This window comes from Cupressus sempervirens, chromosome 7 (genome assembly GCF_028749045.1).
Source record: "Cupressus sempervirens isolate cs-2001-9-10 chromosome 7, ASM2874904v1, whole genome shotgun sequence".
In the NCBI taxonomy this organism is placed as follows: domain Eukaryota; kingdom Viridiplantae; phylum Streptophyta; class Pinopsida; order Cupressales; family Cupressaceae; genus Cupressus; species Cupressus sempervirens.
In genome coordinates, this window is record NC_143124.1 from 551,499,649 (window position 1) to 551,517,980 (window position 18,332).

The window sequence follows — 18,332 nt, forward strand, 5'->3', positions numbered from 1 at the left end:
AGGGGGCTCCTTAGTATTTGGTTTTGTACTAGTTGGTAGAGTTAGGAGAAAGGATGCACTTTGTTGATTTTCAGCCAAAGGAGGTATGTTTGGCATCACTATGGTGCAAGTACCCTTAGGAATTTCTTGTTGTTGCATCATTTGATTAAGATCAATCATTAATGTCCTTTTAGGGTACTTTGAAAGAGTCTTGTTGACCTTGATTGATGAGGTTTCATCAAATAATGGGTTGATATTTATGTGTTCAAAGGTACCTTGGTGAGGTCTCTTAGGTGTTACCTTTGTAATTGAGAATTCCAAAGGTTGGTTCCCCTTATCATGGTCTAAGTTAATCATAGGTTGTATATTTTCAAATGTAGGTTTGTCTTGATATTTTGGCTTATATCATTCCAAGTTGGAATTAAACTTGACTATTTCTTGAGCTGCCAAGAGTTTCAAGTTCTTTTGAAAGGTTTTATCTTGACATGCTCTAGTCATTTCTTCATTGAGGATATCGTAGTCCATGTCATAGTCATCATTTAGGTGCAAAGTACATTTTTGTATGTTTGAAGCATTAAAGGTATTTGTGTTGGGTTGACTAAATTTGAATGAATTGAATTGTTCATCCTTGGGTGTTGTAGGTAAACTTCCACATCTGGGTGGCATCGATATGAATATAGGTTCAAATTCAAGACTACATTAAACCATCCCATGTGTAGGGGAAGTGTTAAGAGGGAATTTCATGGTGGACCTATTGTTGAGGGTTTACTTTCTTGTGTCTTGAAGGTTTTTGTTTGGTAGGTACATGCTTAGCAGGTCCATGACTAATGGTTTTGAAGCTTTGGTTTGATTTGTGTCAAATGTTTGTTGAGGTTGCTTGGTTTTTTTTGTTGTCTTGGACACACTTTTGGTTGTGTTTGCACTTCATAAAACAAGGGTTGATATAGGTCTTTTGGTATTCTAGTTGATTGTGTCCTTGTTAGAGTTGGCATGATACCTAAGTATGCAGATGCAATGGATAATTTTGAAATGGACTTTCTACCTCCCAAGTGCACACCTAAACTACCAATTGTGCCCAAAAATTACCAAGTGTGTACCTAAGATGTGCACTTGGATCAAGGGTGTAGTTGGTAAATGAGGTGTTTGGTTGACAAAAATATAGAGTATGTATGCTCTAAGTGTTTTTAGGAATTTTTTAGCATGCAATGCAAGTTATGAGAATGTAGTTTGGGACTTTGGAACCTAAGGTGGACTTCCTAGTTACCAAGTGTTCCCTGAAACTACCAAGTGCACCCTAAAACTACCGAGTGCACCCATGAGGTGTGCACTTGGTTAAAATATGGGTATAGTTGGTAAAATATGTCAAAACTTGATAATTTGGAAGGGGTTATGCAAGATATGACATTTTTTTTATTTTTAGGGGTTTAGGTGTGTTACGCAAGCTATGGATGTTCAAAATGACCTAGGGCTATGATATGTAAATGACCTAAGGGGATGATGCACAAGTGCTAATGTGAGTGATGTTTTGGACTTTTGACTAAGGGATATGAAGATTATTTTAAGGTGTGCAAAGTAAAAATTATATTGGACTTTAGACTTTGGATTAGTGATAAAGAAAGTAATGGTTGATGTATGCAACTTGATATTGGATTATGCAAGGGGTTATGCTACAATTGATAATGATGTTTAGGATATGCAAGATAGGGATATGGGATTATGTAAAGCGTTGGGTTTGACAAATGTTTAGGACAAGTTGATTGTTGGATATGTTTGTGGGATTTTGATACTTGGAGGAAATGCTAGGGTTTTGGACCATGCAAGGTGGAATGATTATGCAACTAGTTTATAGAAAAGGGAGACTAAGGATGTGATAATGCTATGACAAGTGTATTTAAGGTTTTGAACTTAGCAGAAAATATTTGGAAAGCATCAGTCTAAGAGTTTAATCTTATGAAGATGGACTTTGGATCTTGACCAAAAAAGAGAAAAATAAAAAAAGATCAAGTTGATAAAAAAGGAGTCAAATCCATCAAGACATAGATGGAACTTGACCCAAGAAAGATGATTAAAAAAAAGATGACAAAAAGACTAAGGTCGAGATCCTTCATCCATCGACATATGGAAATACTCTAAGACTTGTACTTTATTCTAATTTTTTACTAAGGTCAAAGGGGTTTTAGATTCAAAATGAGATTTAGAGGGGGATAAAAATGAGGTCTATGTGAGATAGGTATGAAAAATGCAAGGATCCTAAGGTGTAAAATGATGTTTAGAACATGATTAGAATGAGGACCTATGGAGGCATCTAGGGGCAATTCTAAGGTCTCAAAATGCAATCTAGAAGTCAAAATGGGTTTTTCTAGCAACCAAGTGCACCCAGAAAACACCAAGTGCACTCTAACAAAGCCAACTATGCCTATAGTGTAGTCGGGGCCTAGAAGGGAAAAGGTGGTAGTTTAGAGGTACATTTGGTAAAGAGGATTGAAACTTTGGTGTTTTGGACTTAGTCACTTTCAGATTGTTATGTTAGAGAGTGAGTTGATGGGGGATGATGTTATAATCACAATATGGATGGAAAATGAGGGCTAGGACATGAGAAATGAAGCCTACGATGTGAAAAATGAGGTTTAGGACATGCAAGAATGCAAGTTCAGGGATGCAAGATGAAGTCTAAGGCTTGAAAGGTGAAGACAAGGAGATGAAAAATGAAGACTAAGGGACAAAATATGAAGGCTAAGGGATTCTCTATGAGTACCAAAAGATGGAAAAAGAGGACTAAAAGATGAAAGTGTGAGGATCAAAAGATGGAAAATGTAAGGGTATGTTATGCAAAGATGAAGTCTAAATCATGCCAATGACTCTTAAGGCTACAAGTCTTCATGTTTACAAAGTTTCCAAGGTTTTGCAATGTTTTGACAAGAGGTTTGTAATGTTTTGACAATGTGATTGTTTGGAAGTGTCCAAGGTTCAAATGTGTTTGGTGTGAGTTTTTAAATTTGGCATTATCTTGATTAATGTTATGCACACACACAAGACACTATAGACAAGAATATTTGTTGTTAAACTTAAAAGATGCATTAAAACCGAGTCTTTAAGACCATATCCATTGAATTCCAAATTGAACCAAAGTTTAGCCGCACTTATCTAGAGTGAACAATCTAGGATCTTGGCACCATAGGCTACCCCTTATAGTGCACTCACTTCTCAGGGATACCAAGATCCACTTCCCAAGGGATTGTTGCCTCTACTAAGGACTACAATATTGTGGGATGTCTTCATGGGCATGGGTGACTCCCTAAGCTAGTAGATAGAAAGGATTTTGGCCACTAAGACATGGTCTTTAGTTTGGGTACTTTTTTGAGAAATTGAATGATAAGCTTCCTTAAAAGATCTCCCAGCCTCGAGAATTGGGGTTTGATGCACCACAAAGGTACTAGAGGAGAGCTATCACTTAGCAATACTATTGATAGGCCATTAATCATATCATGTATGTTATAGTGACTAGAGTGTAAACTTTGAGTTGACATGTTACCACTTCAAGGTCAACCCCTAGGACTCACCAAGTGGTGAGTCTTGGTTCCAAGGTAGGCCTCTCTAAAAGAATTTGCATAGATTTCTCTTACACCCAAGATCCACAAATGGCAAGGGGAGAGGATATGTCCATGCAACTCTTTGGGTTCTAAATAATGCAGAGATACCTATCATAAAAGAAAGTTCATTTTAAAGCACCAAACTAAGTTTTAGCTAATCTAAGGAAAACCACAAACTTAGTTTGGACAAACACACAAGTCTTCATTAATGTCTTGCACCAAAAATATTATTAGTTTTCAAGTGATTAGTCTTCTCCCAATGAGCACCACATGTTGCAAATAGAGCATTAGTAACTCAAAAAACCTCTATTCTAGGTTCTATATTTAAAATGAAAGCCTAGATGTAGATTATGATTGAAACTTGACCTTTTTGTGAACTAATTGTGCAGTGATAGTACCACTTGTGTTAGAGAAGGCTAGAAACCCTTAGAAATCTCCCAAGTGCTCTTAGATAGTGCCAACTATGCCTATGGTTCATTTGGGACCTAGAAGGGCATAGTTGGTAGCTTAGGGGTGTAGTTGGGAAGCTAGGAACTTAGTTTGTGATAGGAAAATACCATCACTATTCTACACAATGAGTAAACCTAAGAAATATTTCATGTCACCAATCATGCTCATCTCAAATTCATCTTCATTTCATCAACAAATTGGTCACTCACTTCATCATTACCTCCAAATATTATATCATACACTAATATCACAATAATCAACAAGTCATTCTCAATTTATTTCAAATATAAATACTATCTACAGTACATTTAGCAAATCCCAAATCCTCCAAATACTTGTCCAACCTCACATACCAAGTTCTAAGTGCTTACTTTAGTCTATACTAAACTTTCTTAAATTTTCATACCATGTCTCCCTCTTCTATCAAAGAAAATCCTTTTGGCTTCTCAATGTAGACTTCTTCTTCAAGTTCTCTATTCAAAAATGTTGACTTCACATCCATCTAATATACTTTGAATTTCTTACTAGCTGCACAAGCTAAGAACGTCATTATTGCTTCAATTCTAGCAATAGGTGTAAATGTCTCTTCATGGTCTATACCTTCTTGCTATAAATATCCTTTATATACATTTTTAGATTTACATTCTTGACTCTAGATTTTACAAATGCACTTTAAAACATTACCCATCTAAACTGATTGATGAAACTTACTATGGTTGTAGCCCATAATTTTCATCTAACTTTCAAAGTATTACTGTCATGAATAAGACAATACTAGGAGACATGAATCTTTAACAATGAAATGGAATAAACATCACAAACTCAGTGTTGTGGAAATATTTTACATGCCTTTCTTCTTGTTGTATTGAATCTCTTTCAAGATTCTCAAGGTTTGTCTAATAGGGAGATTCAATACATCCCCAATAGATTCACCATTTTTTTGGCTCCTAATTTAATAGATATTTCAACGACTAGGTAGCTAAGACTAGATTTCATCTAAGAGAAGCTATCTCCTATGATGGACACAATTTTTCTAGAACCCAGGCCAACTATAAGGTTGAACTCTTCACTTCAAGCTCTGCAAAACCTAGGCGGGTAGACCTTTAGATTCATTCATATGGTACTAGTTCAAAGAATACATTTAAATCTATACAAAGCATAATAAACCCTTATTTATCCTATAGTTATGCAATAATATTCAATATAAATTTACAAAACCTATTAAATCCACAAGCTAATTGAGGGTACCCTTTTAGCTCCTAAATAGAAAAGGAAAATGGATAATTGATATTTGATTTTGAATCAGCATAATCAACATATGCAACAAAAAACTAAATTGATCTTGTACCTGATAAGTTCCCTATCTATTGGGTATTCCACAAATCAAAACATACATCGTGTATTAGTAATATATCCATTTACTTTGTAAATTAGACATCTATGTTCAATCTAAACCTCTTACTCATCATATATCCTTCTCATGAAATTCACAACCCTATGAATATGTATCAAGCATTTACATGATTCTTTGAACCAAAGGAAAAAATCATCAAGACATACAACCCAAAATGAATTGCAACTGAATCTATAATCTTTGATCAAAAACTAAAAAAGGTTACAAACAATAGAGATAAGAATTAGAATGAAACTAAGTAATTTGTTGTTCTTTGTATTCATTCCTTTGAAACAAGTACATTCAAGATACATGAAAGACTTGTAAAACACCAAAAAGATTAGAACTATATTCTATACTTCATTATTGTTGTTCATACAAGAGAGAAATGTTGAAAGAATGGTGGAAACCCAATTGAGAACTTTCTCAAGAACTTTCAAAACCAACCATGTACAATAAAAGAAGAAAGAAAGATATAGATGTAGAAGGAACCACAAATCCAATCTAGAATTGACACTTTTTACCTTGAATCTCCCTCCAATACTTTTTCAAAGCCTCTTTCATCTCTCTAGAACCAAAAGCTAGATCAAATCCCATCATTTTGCCCAACGAACTCTGAAAATATCTCCAAATATGATGAGAAAAGACCCTTTTTGATAAAATATCATATACAACATCAAAATTTGCTAAAACCTCTACCAAAATTTTTTTGAGATAAAATAATATCATTTCTAAGACCCTCTCCAAATTTGGTGCATACCCATTTCACCGTTTGGCCAAAAACTTGCTTTGAACTACCCATACTAGAATGCAGTTAAAAGAATAACCTTAGAACGAAACTATTATAACTTTTACCCACTAATACCCATATAAAAACTAATGGAAAATATGGGAAGTAGACTCTGAGAGATTTCTATTGATATATGATAAGCCTATACTTGTTTACTAGACATGTCTAAGGCAACCATTTGAAGTCTAGTTTCAAAAACTGATTCAGAGACCTTTCAATTTGCAAATAATTTCATTTTAACCCAAAGTTGAAACTTTATGATAAAAAGTTTTTGAAAAGAGATTATTTGAAGTATTAAATCTATCATGGAACAATCATTACTTTTCAATGATGTCAAACCTACTACTTGTTGGTAAGACAACTGCTTTTTGGTCTAAATGATATCATTTGTTTGATTGATGAAAAGGGATTCGAAAAGACAAGATAACAAGAGTACATAGAGAAAGGTTGAGTTATTTGGTGTATAAAAGGAGCACTAGACCAAGTAAGACATTGATGATATTATGTATTGTTGATCTACTTAAGGCTAAAGTAAATGGTCACTTAAGCTAAGCCTAGAAGAAGAGTTCTCATAAAATGTGTCTATCAAGCCTAGCCAAGCAAATAGTATAAGCCAAGAAAACTTAGTTTAGGCCAAGCACAATTTAGTATGTGTCAAGTGTCAAAAAAATATAGTAATTTTTGAGCATTAGGTAAATAATAGTAGTGACTGAGCATGGAAGATTTAGTTGATGTTGAGAAACCCAATGTTGGTTGAGCATCAGAAGACTATTATTGCCAAGTGAATAGTGTGGATGTCAAGTGATAGTAAAAATTAAATTAAATTAAGATTTGACAAATCTAAACCAACAAAGTTGATTTCTTGAATTATGTAAAGCATGTGGAAGATTTCTATGATGCTTTGGTGGCATAGAATTCATGATAAATCATTTGAGGTGAATTCAAAGAGGATTGTATAAGAAGTTTCTAGAAGGGACTAAAATGGAAAAGTGAGTAAACTTTTTAAACTTATTGAATTTTACCTAACCTTAGAATGAATGATTGTGGTTAAGTGGGAAAATACCTAAATTCTTCATTTATAGATATAGAAGGTCAAAAGAAATAGTTTTCATGTGTGAGAACCTAAGATAAGAAGTCTAGGGTGTTGCTTCATATGGTGGCTGAATAGAAGAGTCTACAATTGGCATTCAAAGTAAGAAGGCTTAACAGGATGAATTCTTGAAGGGTGAAAACGCTATCAATGACGAAGAGTATGAATGCCAAGTAGAGTGGAGGACTGAACCAAAGTTCTATAATCTGCAAGTGAGTTTTTTCTTATTATCATATCAAGTCTTGACTGTATCAATCTAGATAAATCCTTTGGATTAAGGTTGACCTAACAATCATTTGTATATCCTTTAACTGGGTGACATTATAATGGAATGTTTTAAAGTCCTCTAACAAAGCTCACTCCTAATAGGGTGATTGAAATTATTTAACTAGGTCACATTTAACAATGTGTATTGTAACCTTTAACAGGGTTGGCCTTTAATAGGGTATCACTTCAAAAGAGTGGAAATTGGTAACATGTTATTGGTTGTTCTTTTTGAAATTGGGTTTCCACGTAAAATCCTTGTGTCAAATTGTGTGAATGAGTTTGTGGTATTTCATGCTTACACTTCTAAAAAAATTATTTTGACCTGGGCCAGTGACCTACTAAGTTAAGCTATTGGATATTCTCATGGCCACGTGCATAATATGTTTTTATGGATATGAATCTATGAAGTACTAAAAAAATTTATTTGTACATTTGGACCTTGGATAACTAATTCGCCCATCCCTCCCTCTTAGTTATTCTAAAGTATTCCAATAATTGGTATTAGAGCCATTGGTACTTGTAAGGAAATAGTTTGAAGGTACTAAAAGCTAAAGATAAAGATGTATAGAAATGAGGTGCCCAAACTAAACAAGGAAAATTTTCTTGCATGGAAAATTCTAATGAAGCTACATCTAGGAGGACTTGGAGATTATGCACAATGTACCAATAACACTTAGTAGGTTGATCTTGTTAGAGCCCCTACTACTGATGATCTAAAAAAGAAGATAGAACATAATCAGGCAATGTTAGAGCTTGCATCTTCCCTAAGCTACTTAGAGTTTGATGACATCAAAGGATGTAATTTTTCTAAGAAGATGTGGGATGCTATAGAGAGAATCTATGGAGGAGACAAGAATGTTCTTAAGAGAAAAAGATGAAAGTCTAAGAGGAAAGTTTGATGACATGAGAATGCAAGAAGGTGAGATTATAGTCTAGTATTGTACAAGAATCAAAGATGTTGTGAATACTATTAGAGGAGAAAATGGTGTTATTGAAGATGAGACTGTGATCAACAAAGTATTAAGATCCCTGCTGCCTATCTATGCTATTAGAGTCTCTTCCCTACAAGAATTAAGGTGTGTTCCTAGTAGTAATCTAACCCTTGAAGGACTGATGGGTAGACTCACTACTTTTAAACTTTCTAATTTTGATAATTTCAAAACTAAAAATGTTGAATTTTCTTTCAAAGCTAAACTAACACTAAAAGAACCTAAAGATAAGAAGAAGAAAGAGGTCAAACATGTTTCTAGTGACAGTGATATAGATGAAGATGATGTAGAAGAGCTTGAAGCATTTTTGGCTAGGATATTTCATAGAGGCAAAGGGAAATACAAAGGTAGGTTACCTATCATGTGTTTTAATTGTAGTGAGATTGGTCATATTATTGCAAGTTGTCTAGAGAAGAAGAATAGTAGAAGTGGAGATAAATATAAAGGTAAAAAAGGTGAGAATAGAAAAGACTATAAAGACAAAGGAAAGAAGGCTTGCTATATTGTTGAAGAGGAATCAAAAGATGGATCTGATGATCATGATCATGAAGCTGTGTATGTCACAATGCAAGATTATTCTAATGAAGATGACGTTTCTGCATTAATATATTATGTGAACAAAAGTGATAGATGGATCACTAACAATGGATGTTCACATCACATGACTAGAGAAAAAAGTAAGTTCATTACCCTTGAGTATTACAATGGAATTAGTGTTAGATTTGGTAATGATGCACCCTATCTGATAAAAGGTAAAGGATCAATAAAACTGACAGAAAAGATCATGTATGACAATGCTTACTATGTAGAAGGACTTAATTATAACTTTTTGAGTGTCTCAAAATTGAATAGTTCAAGTTATAAATTTGAATTTGATAACAAGAAGGCTAAGATCTATGCCATTGATGGAAAACTAATTGGAAATAGGGATCAGACTAGATGTAATATGTTTTATCTTGACATGAATGATGCTACTTCTATTTTTGTAAAATTTTATAATGTGTGGCTATGGCATAAGAGGTTATGTCATGTTAACTTTGATAACATAGTTAGTATCAATAACATGAAAAGAGTCAAAATGTTTGCCAAAACTGAAGAAACCTGATAATGTGATTTGCAAACAATGTTAATTAGCCAAATGACAAAATCTAGTTTTAAAAGTAAGACTTGCTCCTCAAAAGAAATTATGGAATTAGTTCATACTAATTTATGTGGACCAATTGATGTGCAAAGCTACAAATGTAACAAGTACATTAAAAGCAGCAACAACAATATAGAAATTTTGGTTTCATTGTTTTCACCATTTTGCAACTTCAAGAACGTCAACAATCATTTTATATACGATCATTGCAGAGAAAGATATCAGAGAGTGGTAGAAAGCTCCTCTAGTTCGCATATTAAGTAATATAGTCTGGCCTATGTTTTGATTGTTTACTCGCAGAGGTTGCTAGTGTAGACACCTAAAAATCCTTTAGAAAATAAAGTATTTTTATTTTTTGAAAAAATCCCTGATGACATCATCATTAATTAATTAATTAATTAATTTTTATGCCATTAAATCCCTTTATCTTAAGTAAAAATATTTAATTAAGGAATCCCTCCCAAAAATGTTTAAATCTTATTTAAACATTATTTCCTTATTTATTAATTATTTAATTAATAAATTGACCAAAAATCCTTTAGAAAATAAAGTATTTTTATTTTCTGAAAAAGTACTGATGACATCATCATTTATTAATTAATTATTTAATTAATTAATTTTTATGCCATTAAATCCCTTTATCTTAATTGAAAATATTTAATTAAGGAATCCCTCCCAAAAATGTTTAAATCTTATTTAAACATTATTTCCTTATTTATTAATTATTTAATTAATAAATTGACCAAAAAACCCAAAATAAATAAATAAAATTTATTTTTTGTCCAAAACTTGGCCAATTTCCTTAAGACCACTAACCTCTTCCAAAATCTTCTAATCCTTCTTTAATTTCGATTAAAGGCTAATCTCATCATTTCCTACCCCTAATCCCAACTCAAAATATTTAATCAAGATTAAATATTAATCCTCATGTTTATTAAAAATATTTTAATAAATATCTCCTCAACCCAAACCCTTGAAATAAATAAAACTTTATTTATTTCATAAAATCTTATCCTAAGAAGTTCTAGACTCTTCTAGAAAGTCTTCATCCTCATCCTAGGAAATTCTAGACTATTCTAGAAAGTCTTTATCCTCATCCAAAGTCTAGACTCTTCTAGAAGATGTCTTTAAACCTAATCCTAATCCCCTCCTAACCTTGTCACATTCCCTAAACATGGTTAAAACTTACTAACCCAAGCCAAAGTTAACAAATATCTCCTCCTTCACCCACCTTCATTAATTGCAATCCACTTGCCATCCACTTGCCTAGTCCTAAGCCATCTCTAACCCTTCCTCTAATCATTTTTACAACCCTAAGCAAGCTTAAAACCTCCCTAAACCCTCAAATTTGAATTTCATGGTATCTCTCACAAATATCTTCAACCACAAAACTTTATAAAGCCCACAAAGTCATAAATGTTCTTACAAAGCACTTATGAAGGGTCTTTATGAAGATTTTATCCCTTGAGCCTCCTTTGTTGACTCATCCTTCCCCTTTGCAAAATAACACAATCCATGAAGTAAAGTCATAATGCCATTTTGAGAAGCCATTTTACATCAAAACCATACACTCACACCCAAATTCCAACTCCATTTGAAGCCCTTTTTGAAGCATAAAGCTTGAGCATACATCCTATCTATTTAGACAAAGCTACTCAACAAGAGAGCTTCTCATTGAGAGAGCCCATTAATGGCTCATATTCTCAATTGAGAGCTCATCTTAGTCTATCTTGAAGTTTATGAATTTTTTTTAGTTTGTAGAAGCTTTATTTAAATTTGGTTTCTATTAGCATACTAACATTGCTCATATACAGCTAGAACTTGTGTTGTTATGTTAAAGATTTAATTTTTCAGTCGATTGCTACAGGATAATGTCATAACCCATTTCTCCTCTACCGAATAAATCACTGTTGTTATTGCCACTATATTTTGTTCTCAAAAATAAAAATCAAAATGGAAATATTTTTAGTTACTTGGGAACCATTAACAAATATGAAATAATGCTTCACCATGCGCAATAACTAAAAAAAATTCATAACTGGCATATTATGCCCAATTTCTGGAACCATATTTATCAGACTAAATCAGTTAAGTCTAAAAATAACATTTTTAGTTATGGGTTGAGAGATATGGGACCATTCTATATGGAGGAGCAGTCCCTAGTTCAGGAGGTTGCCTTAACAGTTCCTGTAACTGATGATCCTTCTTTGCTTGTCATGACTTTTGGAATGTGGATTCTGGGGATTCCTATCATATATTTTGCTCATTTTTTTCAATACTTCCTTGCATATATGATGATAGTTATGTTTTTGAAACAAAAATCTGATGCTTTTCAAATATTTAAGTGGTACTTCGAAAGAGTTTAGAAGGAGATCGGTAAACATTTGAAATTTTTGATATCTAACAGAGGTAGAGAATTTACATCAAATGTGTTTGAGATATTCTATAATGACAAACGAATTAAAAGAAAAACTTTTATACCTAGGACCCCTCCACAAAGTGGGATTGCTAAAAGAAGGAATAGATATATAATGGACTATGCAAGAACATTGATGATGGAGAAGAATGCTACTTTGAAATACCAAAGAGAAGTTGTAAGCATAGCTATCTATACCCTGAATCAAGTACAAATCAAGAAAGGTGCAAATTCCACACCTTTTGAACTATTGTATGGATACTCATCCAATGTAAAATATTTTAAGGTATTTGGAAGCAAGTGTTACATTCCTAATGACAACATAAATGGTAAATTTGATGGAAAAAGTAGAGAAGGTATATTCTTAGGCTATTCCACATGAAGTAAAGCTTATAAGTGTTTAAATACTAACACAGAAAAAGTTGTGGAAAATGCAAATGTAAAATTTGATGAATATATAGAGGTACATGAAGCTAAACCTAAGAAGGAACTTGAAGAGTACAAAACTTTCATGTACTACTATGAAGACATGAATGTTGATGAAGTTATGAACCAAGTTGTAAATCAATAATAACAAGTATTAGTGACTTCCCAGTTACATACAATCGATGTTGAGTTGAATTCAGGAACTGGCCTGCATTCAAGAGTCAAGTTGCAAAAAGAAGTCGAGGTACATTTTGATACTAAGATTAGTGTACATGAAAGGAATGTTTAGTTACCTAATAGAGAAGTGCATAATGACTCTAAAGTTAATAGACCCATTGTAGAAAGAAGAGCAGAACCAATATTGTCAAAGTATGTCAGAAGACATCACCTTGTTGGACAAATTATTGGAGATAAAGAAGCTAGACCAATGGCAAGGAATAGGTTGAGAAGTGATACATATTTTTTAAGCATACATGATCCTACGTTAGTGAAGGATGCATTAGAGAATGAAGATTGGAGTAAATCCATTAAAGAAGAGATTGATCATATTGAGAAGAATAAAACATGGACTCTAGTACCCAGACCAAAAAACAAGAATGTGATCGGAACCAAGTGAGTGTATAGAAACAAACTAGATGAGAAAGGTGAAGTCACAAGGAATAAGGAAATATTAGTTTGCAATGGACATGCACAAGAAGAGGAAATTGATTATGGAGAGACATTTTCCCCAGTTGCAAGATTGGAAGGAGTAAGAGCTCTACTTTCATACTTTGTATACAAAGGTTTCAAAATTTATCAAATGTATGTAAAGTCAGCATTTCTGAATGGTACACTAGAAGAGGAGGTTTACATTGAAAAGAGTGAGGGATATTTTGATCCAAACAATAAGAACATGGTATGTAGATTGCACAAAGCTTTATATGGTTTAAAGAAAGCTCCAGGAGCATGGTATGAAAGGCTTCACAACTATCTTGTGAAGATTGGTTTTGAGAAGATAGATGATAATAGAAATTTGTACTTTAAGATAGAAGGAGGTAAAGGGATTTTACTAGCTGAAATATTCATCAATTATATCATATTTGGAGGAGCAAATCCATTGTGTAAGACATTTGCAAATAAAATGAAAGAGTTTGAGATGTCTATGTTTGGAGAGATAAAGCTTTGTTGGATTGCAAGTATATTAGATGAAATATAGTATTTACATCACTTAGTCCAAGTATGTGAAGGAAATATTGAAAATTTTTGGTATGGAGGATTCAAAACCTGTTAGTACTCCTATGATGACATGACACAAACTATCAAAAACTGATGATTCTACTAAAGTAATCAAACATTGTATAGGTCTATGATTAGCAAATTGCAATATGTAGTTCATAGCAGACCTAAAATCACATTAGCTTTAGGGATTGTTGCAATTATTTTTGCAAATCATAAGGAGAATCATTTGATGGTTGTTAAAAGGATCATGAGATACTTGAAAGGAACAAAAGACTATGGTCTATACTACAAGAAGAATGATAAGTTTGAATTAAGAGCCTATACATATGTTGATTGGGCTAGAAACTTTAATGACAAAAATAGTACAAGTGGTGGAGTATTTTTCTTAGGAAAGAGATTTACCACCTAGACCAGTAAGAAATAAAATTGTACATCACAATCTACTGCCAACACTAAATATGTGATTGCTAGAGTGAATTGCATAAATGTGGTATGGATCAAACAGTTACTCAAAGGAATGAAGGAAGAAATTACTAAACTTGTGGTATTTTGTTGTGATAATACAAGTGTTATAAACACATCAAAGAACCTTATGATGCACACAAAGACAAAGAAAATTTCAATAAAGTATCATTACTTGAGAGAGTTCATGACAAAGAAGTGAGAATGGAATATGTGAATACAAAAGAAAAAATAGTTGATATATTCACAAAGGCTTTACCTAAGTATGCACATGAATATCTTAGAGGTAAACAAGGGGCGATACCCCTATCTAAAGCTACTTAAGAAGCAAATTAGTTCCCTACATCAACTGATTTGAATGTTATATTTTAAAATTTGATACAGTGGATCTTACTTTAGGAGCTACCTAAAGTAATGGAGTTAAATCAGAAGATTTACAGTCACATGCAAGGTGACAAAGGGAGAACCTGAGTTGATTATATGTACATGAATAGAAGACAAGCCTTTGGCATTGTTTTCAAAGAGGGAGATATAAAAAATAGGGAGATAGTAGAGAGAGTTCAAAGAGGGAGATATCAGAGAGATCAGATTAGAAGATTGTTTGAAGTATGAAACCTATCATGGAACAATTATTATTTTGTCAATGATGTCAAACCTACTGCTTGCTGGTAAGATAGCTTCTTTTTGGCTTGAATGTGATCATTTTTTTGATTGATGAAGAGGATTTGAAAATATAAGATAACAAGAGTACCTAGAGAAAGGTTGAGTTATTTGGTGTATATAAGGAATACTAAGACCAAGTAAGACATTTATGATATTATGTATTGTTGAACTACTTAAGACTAAAGTAAATGGTTACTTAAGCAAATCCTAGATGATGAGTTCTCATAAAAAGTGTTTGCCAAGCCTGGCCGAGAAAATAGTATAAGCTGAGGAAAATTAGTTTAGGCTGAGCAGAATTTAGTATGTGCCAAGCATCAAAAAAATATAGTGAGTGTCAAGCATTAGGTAAATAATAGTAGTGACTGAGCAAGGAAGATTTAGTTGATGTAAGGCAACCCAGTGTTGGCCAAGCATCAGAAGACTATTATTGTCGAGTGAATAGTGTGGATGTCGAGTGATACTGAAAAAAGTTTAATCAAAAATTTGACAAATCTGAGCTGACAAAGGTGATTTCTTGAATTATGTAAAGTGTGTGGAAGATTTATATGATGCCTTGGTGGCATAGAATTCAAGATAAACTATTTTAGGTGAATTCAAAGAGGATTGTAGAAGAAGTTTCTAGAAGGGACTAAAATGGAAAAGTGGGTAGATTCATTGAATCTTACCTAACTCCAGAATGGATGATTGTGGTTAAGTGAAAAAAGACCTAAATTCTCTATTTATAGAGATAGAAGGTCGGAAGAAATAGTTGCCAAAGGTAAGAAAGATTTAGGGATACAAAATTTGTAGGAAGTTGAAGTCTGTGAGTGCAAGATTTTTGAACAAGAATTCGGGATGGTTGGGGAGAGGAGTATGAAGGAGCTAACCAGGGAGGCAAAAAAATGGAATAAAAGAATGAAAGTCTAGAAAAGCTAGAGAAGGGTGGGATAGTGAGTTATATTGAGAAACTCCATGAATTTGATAAGGAGATCACCATGCTCATGGTGAATACATGGAAGGATAGGCGTGTAAAAATTGATGGGTTTTCTCATCAAATCAATGTGAAAATGATAGATCATATCACAGAGATACCCATGGAGGTGATAGATTTTTACAGGGATAAGAAACTATATGCTAATATAGTTAAAGATTTTTTGAAGAATGAGGAAGAACAGAAGTATTTAGTGAAGGTTGAGACATCCTATGAAATGGAGTCAATAAAAAAGTTGTGGAGGTATGTTTTAAGGGTTGTTATTGAATATATTTCTTTGGAGACTAGATTTTACAAGGTCAGAACACACCACTTTATTCTATTAAATCATTTTAAGCATGGCACAAAAATTTTATTTCCTTTTTATCTATTTACTTTGATGAGTAAGGGCATTGAGGGTTTTAAGAAGAAACCCAATGCAAACCCATCCCTGCATGAGGGTGTACTCCTATTGGTCTATGAATATCTTAAGACTCAAATGAGGGGGAAATCTTTAGGCCACTCTAGAGATGATTCAAAGGCCATTGGAAGCTCAAACTATTTTTATTCTAAGGAAGTTCAAAGTCTTAGCTTGGAAGATGAGGATAACAGCTCCTCGAAAGGAAAGAAGTCTAAGGGAGGGGAGAAAATTCCTCCTCCTTCTAGTATTTTTCCTAGCAGAAAGAGCCTTCAGGGTTTAACCCCCAATCCAATGAAACAAGAGGAAGAGGAGTATAATGAAGAGGAAGAGGAAATGGATTCGGAGGAAGAGAAGAAGGGGGAAGATAGTGAGAAGATGGGGGAAGATATTTTTACTCAGTCAGGGAACCCCAAAAAGAGAAAGGACGAGGAGGAGCTGTAGCCATAAGAGAAAAAAGATCAGACCCTTGAGGCTTCAAGACCCTTCCCTTCTATCTCTCCATCTTAGGAGATTAAGGAAACTATGGTGGAAGATAGTGGGGCGATAATTATGAAAGATAGAAGGAGGTTGTGGAGAAACTTCAACACCCAAACAGTGAAGATGGGGATTGTTAGGGAGAAAGTGAACCTGCAAGTCTTGGAAGACATAGAAGAAAAAGCCCATTTTGATGAATTCATAGATCCTGCTTTGGTTGCAATTTTAGATAATGCTAGGGAAATAAGGCTCAATCTGCTCAATAATGTCAAAAATAGCATGATAGATAATTTTCTCTCTATCAAGTGGTTGTTCCATGAGATTGAGGCACTCAAGGAGAAAAGGAGCTAGGAAGAAGGCCATAGGATGAGCAATGAACAAGGTCATCTTATTGGCCAGGAGGGTCATCTCTCAAAGGTTGAGAAAAGGGTGCAAAAGATGGAGATATCAAACCAAAACCTGGCTAATTAGGTGATTTCTACCCTAAACATTCTGAATGAGAACATCAATAGTCTAGGAAAATTGCTAAAAAATGTAGGAATCAATGGGGATAAGGAAGAAAATGCTAGCTCGGACCTCAAGAAGACTAAGGGAGAAATGAAAGAGACCAAGGGCTAGGTGGAATAAACTAACAACCCAAACCAGGAATGTGTGGGCATGGAGATCTAGAGTGCCAACGAGGAAGTAGAAAATCTATAGGATCTAGATTGTAAAAAATAATTGCTAGTGGTCTAATTTTTTGCTTCGTACTATCTTTAGTTTAGTGCTTCTAGCTTTTTTCTATTGGTCGTGGGTCTATCTTCTATTTCTTTCTTTTGTCTCTTGGCTATAGGCATGTCTTTTATTATGGCTTTTTATAGGCAATTGCATAGGGTTTGGACTTTATTTAATATTATTATTTTAGATATTATGTAAAAACTCTCAAGTTTCAAGATCCCTATAAAACCTATTTTTCTTAATCAAAAACAATTGTCATGTGTGGGAACCTAAGTAAGACAACAAGTCTAGGGTGTTTCTTCATATGGTGGTTGAATATAAGAAGAGTCTGCAATTGGCATAAAAAGAAAGAAGTTTTAAGAGGATGAACGCTTGAAGGTTGAACAAGTTGTTAATGATGAAGAGTATGAATGCCAAGTAGAATGGAGGATTGAACTAGAGATCTATAATCTGCAAATGAGTTGTGTTTTATTATTAGATCAAGTCATGTTGTTACTTTATAACAACTGTATCAATCTGGATAAATCCTTTGGATTAAGGTTGACCTAGCAATCATTTGTAAATCCTTTAACTGAATGACATTATAATGGAATGTTCTAAAGTCCTCTAATAAGGCTCACTCCTAATAGGGTGATTGAAATCCTTTAACTAGGTCACATTTAACAGTGTGTGTTATAACCTTTAATAGGGTTGGCCTTTAACAAGGTGTCACTTCAAAAGAGTGAAAATTGGTGGCATGTTACTGGTGGTTTTTCTCAAATTGGGTTTCCACATAAAATCCTTGTGTCAAATTGTGTGAATAAGTTTGTGGTATTTCATGCTTACACTTCTACAAAGTTATTTTGACCTCGGATAGTGACCTACTAAGTTAAGGTATTAGATGTTCTAATGGATGCA